Here is a 15,552-nt window from a genome sequence, read left to right as displayed (position 1 = left end):
GTTGGTGCAGAAAATAGAAAAGTAGTTGTATTGACTGGATTTCCTTATATGCATATAGACCTCTGGCAGCACTATGTTTCAAAACAGAGTTTCAAATATCCTTTTTGATGATAAATGTAATTCATACCTCTTAAGTTTGTCATTATTAACATAGTAAACTATATGATTTTTTGACTCAAAATGGACAATACCAGTTGTTTTTAGCTTGCTAATGCTTTGGATATAAATTCCATTTGATGATTTTTCGTTTTGCTGGATTCATAATTCATACATTCCAAATTCAAATTATTCAGAGTTTTTTTCTTTCTTATTTTGATTTGTGCCCCATCAGCAAATGACGGTCCTCAAGGTTGTACTTAACCCAAATTATTATAATCAATTCTACTATGAGAAGGTATCTCTTCCTCATATTTTGAATTCCCTTTAGCCAAAGTGCTCACCTCCAGGCACCAAATCTGACAATGTTCTGCTACTACTTATGAGATTTTCAGTATCTGATAATATACTACTAGTATTTATTAGGTTTTCAGTGGCAAATTCCAGAGAAATGGACACCCTTTTCCATGTTCATAGTCTGCCCTTTTCTTGGAGTTCTGCTAAAATCTGCTCACTTTGGGTGACCCTGCTGGTATTTGAAATGCTATAGACATAACCTCCCACATCACAGCAGCACATCAATTAACATGGTGTAATAAACTAATAGAAAAGCCTTTCTGTATGTGTACATTAGTAGAATCCTTGGTGGAGTAATGGGCTGTTGACAGTTAAATATTAACAGTTCAAAATCACCAACCACTTCTTAGGCGTTTCGAGGCTTTCTATCTCTGTCAATAATTACAGTCTCAGAAGCCTATAGAGAGAGTTCTACCCTGTCTTATAAAGGCAATATGAGTTAGAATTGAGTATATGTCAGCTAGATGTGTGTGTGTGTGTGTGTGTGTGTTGCATTGGGGAAGAATGTATTGAGTTCACAACTCCTATAAAATATTGAAAAGCAAGGATTTTGTTTTGAGGACTAGGGTATTCTTGACACAAGTCATGGTATTTTTCAATGGCCTCGTATATGTGTGAGAGTTGGACATTAAATAAGGAACACCAAAGAGACTGTGAGTAACTTAACAAAATATGAATAATCTTGAGAATATAGGGAACTCAGAACACTTCACTGTGCTTGTGGATCAAGAGGTAATTGTGTGCAAAGAACAAGGGAGTACTTCATGGTTTAAAATCAAGAAAGGTGTCTGTCAGGATTATATCCTGTCACAATAATTATTCAATCTGTACACTGAGCAAATAATCAGAGAAGCTAAATTATATGAAGAAAAATATGGCATCGGGATTGGAAGAAGCCTTCTTAACCACCTGCAATATGTAGATGACACAATGTTGGTTACTGAAAGTGAGGAGGACTTGAAGCATTTGCTGATGAAGATCAAAGATTGCAGCCTGCAATATGGATTACAACTCAATATAAAGACAGAAAAAGTCTTCATAAGTGGACCAATGGGTCACATCAGGATAGGGAAGAAAGGATTGAAGTTTCCAAGGATGTCATCTTACTTGGATCTATAATCAATGTTCATGGAAACAACAGTCTACAGATCAAATGATTTGTTGCATTGCATAAATATGCTAACTTCTTTAATGTGTTGATAGGCAAGGATGGGACTTTTAGGACAAAGGTGTGCCTGACCCAAACCATGCAACTTTCAATTGCTTCATTTGCCTATGAAACCTGAACATTGGATAAAGTGTTTATGCAGTTGGATTATAACAAAGCAAAACACACTCATACCCTTAAATGGATGCCAACTCATTGCTGTGCTTTAGAAACGGGTAGATCTCCTCAGGTGGTTTTTGAGATCTTAACTCTTTGCGTGAGTAGGAAGCCCTGTCTTTTTCCTATGGAGCAGCTGGTGGTTTCCAGCTACTGATGTTGGGGATGGCAGCCCAACTTATAACCACTTCTAAACTGGGTTTCCTATTTGAACTACAGTTGTATGGAATAATATTGAGGGTACCATGGACTGCCAGAAGAACAAATAATACATCTTGGAAGAAGTCCAGCCAGAATGTTCCTTGAAGGTCAGAATGTGGAAAATTTGAGTATTTTGGAGAAATCTTCTCTAAATTTAAATGACGTTTAAAATATATAATGAATACAATCAATTATAAACAATTAGGATATAAATTATCTTGCATCCATCATAATGTGCTCAAACACTGAGACAAAATACAAAATCTTTATTGTTCAAAATTATAGAGTAATATTAAACAAAAAAGAGAAATGACTTCTGAATTAAATCATATCCAGAATCAACATCTTCTGCAATTGCATTTATTCAAACCTTTTTTATCTTTTATACAAATAATCATAAGCAAACATTTATTGAGGACATACTTTATGTCAAACACTAAATTAGGAAATAGAAACACCAAGCTAAATAACTCATATTGGTGACATCATGATTCTTTTGAAGTCTAATTCATAATTACAAAATAATTGTCAACCAGGAAATATCCATAAGCATGAACATCTTTGTATAAAAATGCCTTGAGTGGAAGAAAATTAATGTTTTCCAAATGAACCTGTTTGGAAAAATAATCTGTTGTATTATGCTATTGTAAACATCCTTTTCTCTTATTTTGTGTATTTAATTTCCAAGGTATTTAATTCATTCCTGTTAGAACAATGTTTATTGAGTATTTAAAATACTAACACCTGGCATAGTTGTGGCAAAGAATGAATGACATTAGAGATATACACAAGTATTCCTTCATGGAGTTTCCATTTTATTGGAAAACTTAGTGAGTGTAATGGGTTACACTTAAGTAGAAGAAAAGATGAAAGAGTTATGTGACCATTATTGAAAAAGCTAGTCTACCCAGTTTGACTTTCTATAAATTAACATGAAAAGAAAAAACATATTGCATGCCACTGATCCTGTTTTCTGTTCATTCATTTTATTAGTTTATGTAACAGAACTCCTTGAGAGTATTTTTGTATATTTGCCATTTTTCATTATCTGAAAATTGCTTCTTCTGAGTTTAGAGAAAATAACATAGAAAAATGTCTGTTAGCTAGCCAGTTTTTGTTCAGAAAAGATTATTTTGATCAAGTTCCATAACTATTCAGCTCTATACCTTTTGCTTAATCTAATGCATGCCATTTGAGAAATGTTAAAACTCTAGACTTAACTGGTAAGTTTTTCATTTAGGAATTTAAAATACAGAGGATATGGAAGAAAATGCATTATACATCTCAGAGGAGTATGTTGTTTCACTGAGTTTTAAATAAAGAGTCTGTACCTTCAATAGGATAAATAGGTGTTTGACAGGAATGCATCATTTGCAGGATGTGTTAGACAGCGTTCTCTAGAGAGACAAAACCAGATTGCAAGTAAGTTATTTATATATATATATATATATATATGTGTGTGTGTGTGTGTGTGATAGATATCTTATATATATAAGATATATAAAAGATATTTCTCTATCACAAATATATATATATATATAAGATAGATAGATAACACAAGAAATGAACTGTTAAATTATATACAGATAGATAATACAAGAAATGAACAGTTAAATTATAAAGCAGTACAAATGGCTTAGTGCAACTCACTCCCGTGAGAGAGTCCTTTTAGTCTTGAGGGTCGCCAGGTAGTCCTCAGTTGGGAGAGCTAGGCCATCTCACCACAGGCAGCAAGCAGCAAGGCAGGTCACCAACTGTCAGTCCCCAGCTCCAGAGATGTACATTGCAATTGTGTGGTCTTAAAGGGACCTCAACTTACAGCGACACAGTCCACAGGTTAGGCGTTCCACAGGTAGTGTAGCCTGTAAATTGAGGCACAGAACAAGCAAAGCAGCGCAAACAGGTCCGATGATCAAAGAGCGAGAGACAAGAAAGGCAAAACTCACAAAGCCATTTATCTCTCTGCCCTTCAATTAATCCCACTTGTGTTTATTGGCCAGGCTGGCACAGTAATCTAACTATCTCAATGTGAAAATAAGGGATGAGGTTTAGAGGGAAGAAGAAAAATAAAATTAAAAATGCTGAAACAGAACAGATTGATAATCAGAAAACAGTACTTTGCATTTGATGTTAAGACTATTAGGTGAAGGAGACAGTGGTCTGTGTAAGACATGGTGAGAGAGATTACAAATTTATAAATTGCCAAAAGTTCATAAGGGAGTGAGGGCTGGGGAGGGGGAAATAAAGAGCTGATATCAAGGGTTCAAGTAGAAAGAAAATGTTTTGGAAATTATTTTGGCAACATATATACAAATGTGCTTGACACGATGGATGGATGTATGGATTGTGATAAGAGCTGTAAGAGTCCCCCAATAAACTGAATTAAAAAAATAAAGAGTAGTAGGTTGTTCTTAAATCAATAGGAAAGTAGTAGAAGATTTTAAGCAATTAAAATTATGAGTGCTGGTAAATAAAAAATGAAGTATTTTGCTGTAATTCAAGCTTTGCTTTTACACTTTCAATGATCATGATTTCTCAGTGTAACTCAAAATAAAGACGATCATAGCAAGTTACTTTAAAAATACATATTTAAAAAATAAGTTCAATTAAATATACTTAATTTTCTTAGTCTTCTGGATTTCACTGCATCTCTTATGGGGAACCACAATGAGATTATTTCTTCTTAATACTGTTTTATAAATGTGGGTAACACGCAATGCACAAGGGTCAAGAAAATGTTGAATTAACATAACATTCAGCTTATCTCAAAAGAAAGACTCCATCCTATATACAGAGTCCATGCCTCCAACCAATCCTCTCTTAAATGTCTACTGTGGAAAGTAATTTAGAGAGTAGAAGGTTTAAATTAATTATCACTGAATCATCTTTCTTCCCCAAGCTAAATATCTGGACAAAAGTACGTGTGCAAAAGTCTGGATTATTTTTTAAAAATCTTTTCCTTGTTGTACTAACGAATGCTTACCAGATTTGCAATTTATTACTTGTTCTAACATCTGAGAACAAAAATAAAAATTTGCAATACACAAACTTCTTAAAATGCATGGATATTCTAATACATTAATAAGGATAACTACCTCATAATTTATATATAAACAGATGCATTTATTTTGAATAGCATCTTTCCATTGGTAGAGAGATCTAAATTTTTTAGATAGTATATATAATATTACTATTTATTAAAATAAGTCAACTCTTTTGTAGCAATTAATTTTATTTCTCTACACATTTTGTATCTGTACAGAGGACAAAAGGAAACTAAGACCTTTTTTCTATGTTTCTTAATTTTTTAAAAACATTTTATTAGGGGCTCATACATCTCTTATCACAATCCATACATATACATACATCAATTGCATAAAGCACATCTGTACATTCTTTTAAAAGAGAACATTTTTGTAGTGGTCATCTTCTCCCAGAGTGCTACATAATTTGAAACAAGTAAGTCTGACCTCTAAATGCTTGAACGCTATTAAAAAGTAAATACATAAATAAAAGTAGCAATACTTTAGAGTGTCCAACTTACCAGTCGGGATCCTGGAGGGAGGATTTTACATAAATGAGAATACCCAGTCAATCCTTCAAAGGAAGAAACATTTTTACCCTTAATTTCAGCCACAGAAATGATGTGTTTGTTTATTGCTAGAGGATACTTCATTTATCAAAAATATTATGTACAGTTATTAATACATTTTATATTTATGCATAATTTGTATCTATCTATAGCTTTGGGTGACAAAAGATAAATACCTGAATTCCTTCAATATTAAAAATTAGTATCAGGAATAAATCTTATTTTTACTCTTTTTACAAGGTAGCTTCAACAACATTATAGAAAAATTAAATGGAAAGATAATGGTTTATTTTCCACGAACTTTTTGAAGCCCCTTTCTGGACCTAATGAAAATTTCCTTCCATCGCATCTCTTCATAGCTGCAATTCCTAAGGCAAAATTGTGAATTTCAACAGGAAATGAAATAATAAGGCCCCCTGGATAAGTTATTTTTGAGAATGTTAGGGAAAAAACATTTGCACTTCATGAACTTAAATACAACTCAAAGAGAAAAAAACTACTTTCACAGTTGCGAAACAATAATGTTTACCAAGCTAGATCTGTCAGACAGGGCACTTGGGCCTCATGGAAAATGACATCAAAAGTAATGGAGCAGAAAAAAATGAGGAGCTGATACCAAGGGCTCAAGTAGAAAGCAAATGACTTGGAATGATGAGGGCAACAAATGTACAAATGTGCTTGACACAATGGAGGTACGTATGGATTGTGATAAGAGTTGTAATAGTCCCCAACAAAATGATTTAAACAAACAAAGTAGCCAATGCATCAAAAGCTTGAATAGAATTTAAGAGATTATAGAATTTGAAAAAAAATGTTTGCACATAGTAAGATAATTTATCCAAGGTAAAAATTTTGACTAAAATTTAGAGATATTTAAGACAATAGTAGCAATACACAACAGCAGGTCAGTTTAATTTAATACACCATATAAAATATCTAAAATGTATTAAAGTGATTAGACACATAGTATCCATTAGTAAAATAATATTTTTATTAATCTAGCAGTGTGCAGTTAAATATTATTGGTTCCCAGGGCAGTAGTATAATCTCTCATATATTTATTCCAAATTTACATGTCCCATTTTTTTGCATACTCCATATTAAATAGATGTTTTTTTTTAAGTCGTAGTATTATTTTGTATTATATACAGCATATGACATATCAATTCAAAAATGGCTATGTGGTAATAACTTCTTTTAGAATTTTCTTTTAGAAGAATTAATACCAGACTATTCTCAAATAGTTGGAGATCAAAGATATTCCAAATGTTCATCTCATCCAAGCTACTACTTTACTCCATTTGAACTGATTCGTCCTTTGACAATCTATCGTCCTGTCCCTGAGTCCCGTGAGTCACTATAAGAACAGAAGACATCATGAGATGGGGAATTGTGTCCAGAACACATATGGGAAGCTAAAACATGTGGAAAAAATCATGAATTTTAAAGTCTGAAGAGAAAATTTCAAAGGGAAGTCCCAGAAGACAAAGTAAAATATTATAAAGCAAAATACTAAGATCTGGAGTTAGAAAACTAAAAAGGAATCATAGACTCAGCATATATCAAATTGAAAGAAAGGAATAAAAAATGAAAGTTCCAAGTTGAAGTACTGAAGATATTATGGAAAAATATTAAATGATGAAAGAAGTATCAAAAGAATATGAAAGGAGTACACAGAATTTACCAAAAAGAACTGGTGCACATTGAACCATTTCAGCGGGTAGCATATGATCAATAACTGATGGTGCTGAAGGAAGAAGTCCAAGCTGCCTTAAAGGCTCTAGTGGAAAACAAAGCTCTAGCAATTGACCGAGTACCAATGGAAATGCCCCAACAGACTGATGGGGCTTTGGAAACACTCATTCATGGATGCCAAGAAACTGACTACAAGACCAACTGACTTGAAGAGATCCATATTTGTACCCACTTTAAATAAAGGTAACCCAACTGAATATGGAAATTATTGACTGATATCATTGGGATCGCATAGAAGAAACATTTTGATGACATCATTCAGCAATAATGGCAATAGTAGGACAGGGATACTCGATTTGGATTAGTAAGAGGACTTGGAACAAGAAATTCTATTGCTGATGTCACTTGGCTGAAAGCAGAGAATACTAAAAATATTTTGGCTTGTGTTTTGGTGACTATAAAAAGGCATTTAATTGTGTGGAATATAGCAAACTAGACTGTATTGAGGATGATGATAATTCCAGAAATTTCGTTTATGCTCATGAGGAAGCGCTATGTATTCCAGGAGGCAATTACTCGAGTATAACAAGGGAATGCAGGATATTGTAAAATAAAGGAAATGTGTGTCCAAGTTGTATCCTCTCACCATACTTATGCAATCTGTATGCTGACCACATTATCTGAGAAACTGGTCCATCTGCAGAAGAATTGGACATCAAGATGGGAAGAAGGCTTATGAATAGCCTGAAATATGTAGATGACACAACCTTGCTTGTTGAATGTGGGGAGGACTTGAATCATTTACTGATGAAGATAAAAGACTGCTGCCTTCCAAATGGAGCACAGCACAATATAAAGAAAATCGTCACAACTTGACCAGCAGGTAGCATGGAGAAAAGATTAAAGTTGTCAAGTATTCCCTCTTGCTTGGATTCATGATTGATGCTAATGGAAACAACCGTCGATATATCAAATGATGCATTGAAACCTGCTGCAAAAGATCTCTTTAAAGTGCTGAAGAATTTCACTCTGAGGGCTGAAATATCCCTGGTCCATGCCATGGTGCTTTTGATCACCTCATTTACATGTGAAAGTTGGAAATTGAATAAGAAAGACTAAAGAATCCATGAAAAATTATAGCCAAAATCCTCCTTAGAAGGGAGAATTGTGACAAACTTGTGACAAACTTTGAACAGGTTGGTAGGAGAAATTGTTGTTGTTTAGTTAGGGTCCATAGAGGCAGTCATAACCTACAGCAACCCGAAGCACAACAGAACAGAACACTGCTTGCTCATGAACTGTCCTCACAATTGTCCCTATGGTTGAGCTCCTTGTGGAAGCCTCTGTGTCAATCCATCTTGTTGAACACCTTCTTCCTTTGCACGGTTGCTCTGCTTCATGAAGCATGATGTCTTTCTCCAGGGACTAGAAATATGCAGAGAATATAACCTTGCTTGCTGAACGTGAAGAGAACTCAAAGCACTTGCTGATGAAAATAAAGGATTATAGTTCAACTCAATTTAAATTAAACAACTCATTAGCATTGCATGAATAGTTAACATCAAGATAAACATAAAAAATCAAATTTCTCAAGGATTTTCTTTTGTTTGGATCCATAACCAATGCTTACGGGAGTCAAGAGATCAAAGGACACATTGCATTAGGTAAGTGTGCAGCACAACACCTCTTTAAAGTGTTTAAAAGCCAGAGTGTTTACAGAGACGAATTCCTGGAAAGTGCATCAGGTGTGATAGAGTAAAGGGGCAGCAAAAACAAGGCGCACTCTTGACAAGTCGGGTTGACACAGTGACTGCAATGATGAGCTCAATTATAACAATGGTAAGAACGGTTCCTGACCAAGCGGTGTTCTGTTCTATTGTCCATAAGGTTCCTAAGGGTCAGAAAGGACTCAATGGTAACCAACAACATATATAGATTCATACAAATATATGTGTGTAGTTATATATAAGTATAGACATTATATACTTTATATATAATTATACATTTCTATTATTGTTTCTGCTTCTATATTTCAACTTATATTGACCTTCTGTACAACAAAATGTAACACTGTTCAGTTGAGCACACACATATGTAAATGTATATACATATATCTCTATGTAGATAGATATCTTTTATATATGCCTCAAAAGATGAAGTGGCATTATCCCTGTGGGTTTCTGAGGCTATGGATCTTCAAAGGATCGGGACGTTTCATCATTCTCTATGAAGTGGGTTAGAATTGTTGCCCTCATGGTTGGCCGACAAATGCAGGCCCATTGAGCCAGCAGGATTCCTGAATCTTATTTTAAATGATCCTTTTCCATTTCCACTGCTTTAACTCTGTACTCGTCTCCTATCACACCTTTCCTTCAAATTTCATAGCTTCCACCTACCTGATTTTCTTGTTTTTATACTTTTTAATTTAAAGCTAGAGTCAATATTGCAGCGAATTTCATCCTCATATTTTTCTTTGTTAAAATTACCCATTGTCTCCCTAGTTTCTCTTGGCATAAAATTAAAAATTCCTAAAATGTCCTTTCCACACAAATCTTTTCTTCACCTCTCTTACATTTCCGACAGTCCTCTCATGGGATCACTAGGAACCAATACTTGACGCTCTGGTTCAGTGTGCCGCCAATTCCCGATATGGCTTTAGTCTCAAAAGCTAAGGAGGAATTCTACTCCGCCCTGGGTCAGAATTGAGCGCAATGCACTGGGATTCTTACATGTTCTTTCCAGTCTAACCTCGTGTTCTCAGGTAATTGCGTATTTTTAACTTGATTTTATAATGTTAATAATACTCAAATTATATATATGTGGCATGGCATATTTTCCTTCTCACATGCAAGATCAAATAATCAGCTGCCTTGTACGTTATTGTATAGAAGTTAGACATTTACGTGGCGCCCTTGCATACTGGATCTTAGCGAATGCCCCTTCGATAATCCCATTCGCACTCACGGTCAGTGCTGACTCCTCGGGGTCCGTGTCGGCTTCTGAGACAGCAATTGTTTGTGGGAGTCAAAAGGCCCGTGCTTCTCCCTCACAGCTGTCGTGGTTTCAAACTGCCGATCATGCAGATCACAACCGAATGCATATCCACTATGCCACCAGGGTGCCTACTTAGAAATATGTTTTAAAGTGTCAGATAAACGCAAAACGCACTGCCATTGAGCGGATTCCCATTAGGAAGGGTCGAACTGTCTCTGTGGGTTCCTGAGACTGTCACTCTTTAAGAGAATCAGAAACCTCATCTTTCTTCCCCAGAGTGACCTGTGGTTTCCACTCAGAGGGAGAAAACCAGTCAGGGCTCCCGGAGTTCAGGTTAGGTACACTGCCATCGCCAAGGTGACCCCCGTGCTGGTAAGCTATTCAAGCAGTCCTTTGCATCAGAATTTTCAATGTAATATATGGTTTGATCTATTGAGTGTTTTTCTGTAAACATGGATTCTTAATTAAAGTTAAAAGTCTGGAAATATGAGAAGAGCAATATTACAAGGCTGTGAACTCTAGCCTTTTGTTTGTGTGACATGTTTTTCATATCCTCTAAAAATGTGTCTTTCTTAATGCATTTAAAGTTCTATGATGTTTCCATGTGCTCTTTATGTTTATATCTTTCTATGCCTTACATTTGTTTTAGTTTAGAATGATTTAGTTTCTTTCCTTCCTATTCTTAATCACATCACTGTGAGTGTACACACACACATATACCCTTCTTAATCATATCACTGTGAGTGTAAACACACATACCTTTATCTTAATGTTAATTTCTACTTAGCTTGATCCTTTAGAGAGAACTGTCTCATAGTGCGTCCGAAGCTGTAAGTGTCACAGAAAAATTCCCTTGTGGCATTATGTGTTAGATATTTAACTGTTAGCAGCAAGGTCAGAGCTTCAAGCCCACGAGCTGCCCCCAAAGATAAAGATGAGGTTGTCTGCTCCAGTGAAGCGTCGCTCGCTCAGAAAGTCCATATAGAATAGGAATGAGCCTGAATGTATTTGATGATCTTGGAATCTTCTCAGAAGCTGACTGCATATTTTTCTTCCTAAGAGCAGTTGATGGGTTCAGCCCACTGAATCTTTAAGAAGCAAATAAAGGCTTAACCACTGGATTCCTGCTATGAACATCACCAAGAGTAAATTCACCACAGGCACTGGAAATCATAGGTAGGAAAGTTTGAATGATAGCTATAAAGCAGACAAATTAAAAATCAAAGAAATCAATAGGAAATACAGTAAAATGAGAGGAGACATGCATGAGTGTGCACATATTGCCTGTAAGTTTATCTGTAGATAAGAAAAGACATCAATTTAAGTGAATGGCAATAAAAAGTAAATAAAAAGGAAAATAAAAGTAGCAGTTAAAAGAAACAGAGCTGTTTGGTTATTAAACATATGGTGAGTGATTTTATGATACCCTCTGGATATCATTAAAACACCCACAAGTCATCTGATTACTTGTCCCATCTGGAATCCACAAGCTTCAGGTTAGCTGCTATGTACCTAACTGCGTGCCCTCAAAATAATTGGTGTTGTCTTGATTTTATTCCTTGGTAGCCTTCTCCATAATTTCCTAATAATAGCATTGAAAAAAAAACCCAAAATAGATGACTAAAATTGTGACTGAGTCATGTCTGTTTTTTTTATGTATCCAGTTCCTTTCCTTCCAAAGTTGTGAAAATGAAAATATTTTTATATCACTTGGTCTTATCCAGCAGGATAAACATGATGCTATTGATTCCCATAAAGAATGATAGTCTGGGAAACCCAATAGAGGGTCGCTATGAGTCCAAATGGACTAGATGGCACTGGATTTGTGTTTGATTTTATCTACTGCTTTTAATTTAGATATGTTTTCCATTGAAACACATCCAAATGTGTGTGTGGTGTTCTATGTACCATATATAAAAGTCCAAAACCATTTAAAATCGGCAACCTATGCCTACTGAGAGTGACTATCACTAGCATTCGTGGCATACAACCCTAACCCTAAAGGTACTGGTGGTAGAGCCTGGTAAACATGGGATTGCCATAGAGCAGAAGGATTGAACACACCCGCTGTTTTGTGGGAGAATGATGACGTAATCTGCTCCTACACAGTTTTATAACCTGAAAACCTGACATTGTCCCCCTGCACCAGAATCCACTCAATGACAATGGGTTTGGTTTTGTGTTTACCCCACTCCTGATCTTTAGACGGTTCTCTACAGTGCCCGCTTGAACAGCATTTATGTGACTTCTGGCACTATTAAAGTAATAAGTCTTAAAATTAAATCTTAAGCATAGCTTACTAAGACACATGAAAGGCTAGATATTAACAGTCATTATTTTTACTTCTCTCCATATTGTAATGTGAACTAAATATGTACTCTTTTGTGAACATTTCTGTTCTTTTTCATTGAATCTTTCTTTCCTGAAGTCTTCACTATTAATTTGTTAAACTATGGAATAATTAATTAAACCAAGAAAGGCATGACTCACCATGCCTTTCATGGTGACTTTAAAGTCAATTTCCATTCTCTGTCAGGTCAGGGAAGATTAGTAAATCGCAAGATAGGACTAATTAGTAAGAAATAATTTGTGAAAAGCATGCTACACATGTACTACAAGATGCCTAAAAACATCTAACAATCAGTTGTTAATGAGGATTTATAATGTTTTTATGGTACAAAAGAGACCCCAATCTCAAATATGATTTAAGGAGAATGTTTATTATGTCTTAAATGGGACAAGGACAAGAAAATGGCACAGACACATCATCTAGATGAGGGAGGTCATAATGGCTTTAAAGAGTTCACAGACTAGATGTTGGCTAAATAAGGCATGGCACAAAGGAAATCTTCACAAATTCATCATTGGTAGCAGATCAGTACATCAGATACACGTGGGAGTACAAAGCCTGGAAGGAGACCATGATTGAGACACATACATTTTGGGGTAGAAGAGATTTCAAGACTAGTCAAAGACCTTCAAATCCAGGCAGGTGATGTTCTAATCCATCTGGTCGAAAGTCTTCCTCTTTTTAATGGCCCACTGCTTTACCAAGAATGATGTCCTTCTTCAGGAACTCATCTCTCCTGGCAACATGTTCAATATAAGACAAAGTTTTGTCATCCTTGTCTCTAAGCAACACTCTGGCCAGCATCAAAACTCTTCCTTGGTCTTCCTTATTCAAGATTCCACCTTTACATGAAGATGTGAAAGCATCATAGAATCAATTCTTCCTTGATCTTCTTTATTCAGTATCCAGCTTTCACATGAACGAGGCATTTGAAAATACTTTGACTTTGGTGAGGCGCATCTGAGCCCTTAGAGGAACATCTTTGCTTTTCAATATTCCAGAGAGGTTTTGTGCATTATATTTAGCTAATAAAATGCATTTTTGGTCTCTTGACTGTTGATTCCATGAGCATTGGTTGTAGGTGCATTGAAGACAAAATCTTTGACAACTTCTATATTTTCTCTGTTTATCTTGAGGTTACCCATTAGTCCATTTGTGAGGACTATTGTTTTCTTTACAGTGAGTTGTAAGCCATACTTAAGGCTACAATCCTTGAACTTCATCAGCAAGTACTCAAGTCCTCCTCACTTGCAGCAAGCAGGGTTGTGTCAACTGTATATCAAAAGTTGTTCCTAAGTCCCTCCTATACTGATGCCACATTCTCCTTCATATAATGCAGCTTCTCTGATTATTTGCTCAGCATATGGTTTGGATAAGTATGATGAGAAGATTCAATCATGATGCACACATTTCTCCATTTTTTGAAGCAAGTAGTTAACCCTGGTTCTGTTCAGACAACTGCTTCTTGGTCCATGTAAAGATCCCCCATGCGCACAATGTAGTGTTCTGGGATTCCCATTCTTCTCAAGGCTATCCGGAGTTTCTATGATTCACACAGTGGAATGCCTTGCCAGAATCAATACAACATTCTCTGCTTTCAGCCAAGATGCATCTGATATCAAAATGAAATCCTCTTGTCAATCTGGTGGCCCTCTGCCAAATTACTGCTTCAACTATTGGTAGATGATCTTCAACAAAATTTACTTGTGTGTGATATCAATTATATTGTTCTATAATTTGAACATTCTGTTGGATAACCTCTCTTTGGAATGAATACAAATATAGATCTCTTCCAGTTAGTTGACAAAGTAGCTTTCTTCCAAATTTCCTGGTATAGAAGAATGGGTGTTTGCTGTGCTTCATCAGATTGGTAAACATTTCAATTGGTATTCCATCAATTCCCGGAGCCTTGGTTTTTCATTTGTTTGTTTTGCTGGTTGTTTTCGTGCAGCTTGGCTTTTTTCCTTCAGCACCATTGGTTCCTGATACTTCCTTAAGCGGTGGAATGTCAATTAGTTCTTTCTGGTACATTTACACTGTAATCAGTTACTCTGTAATCAGTTGAGTACTCTGTGTATTCTTTCCATCTACTTTTGTTTCTTGCATCATTCAATATTTTGCCTATAGAAGTTTTCAGCATGGCAACTCACAGTTTGAACTTTTTCTTGAGTTCTTCCAAAGTCAGATATGCTGAATGTATTCTTCCTTTGAAATTTCCTATTCAGCTCCTTGATTTAATCTTTTATTTTTTTCTTCTTTGCCTTAATTATGATTAAGAAAAGTTCCATCTCTTTTGACATCCACTTTGATCTTTGGGCTTTAATACATAGCTAGCTGTGTATCAAGGTGCTCATAAGCTAAGCTATTTTGCAATCCTTATTCAAAAATTCCTATTTTTCCATTTTGGATGCATTTAAATATTTTATGTGTTTAATGCTTACACATGTACACATCTTTAATTATAATATCAACATTTTCTCTTTCATTGAACTTCGCTTACATAAATTATTTTTACCTTCCAAGATTAAATATAATAAAAAACCCCAAAACTATACTCACTGCCATTTAGTCAACGCTGACTCATAGTGATCCTATAGGAGAGGGTCAAACTTCCCTATGAATTTTCTAGATTGTAGCTGTTTACAAAAGTAGAAAGCCTATAGATTAGCTATGAATCAGCATTGACTCAGTAGCAGTATTTTTTGTTGTAGTTGTGATTGTTTGTTTTTATGGTGATAATTTTGAGTTGATAATTCATTGCAATGGCCACACAGAACAGACAATACTCAAGACTATAGGGGTTTATTAGTGTGGTAGTTACATAATCTGGTTTCAATTTGGTACTTGTGAGTGGATTAAGAGGGAGCAGATGGCGTGTAGTCTATCGGGTCGGAGCCAATGAGGTCTCTGTGTGGGTGTGGCTTTCTCCTGAGAATTTGGGAA

The sequence above is a fragment of the Tenrec ecaudatus genome, chromosome 3 (genome assembly GCF_050624435.1).
Source record: "Tenrec ecaudatus isolate mTenEca1 chromosome 3, mTenEca1.hap1, whole genome shotgun sequence".
Taxonomy (NCBI): Eukaryota; Metazoa; Chordata; class Mammalia; order Afrosoricida; family Tenrecidae; genus Tenrec; species Tenrec ecaudatus.
Note: the sequence above shows the minus strand (reverse complement) of the source record.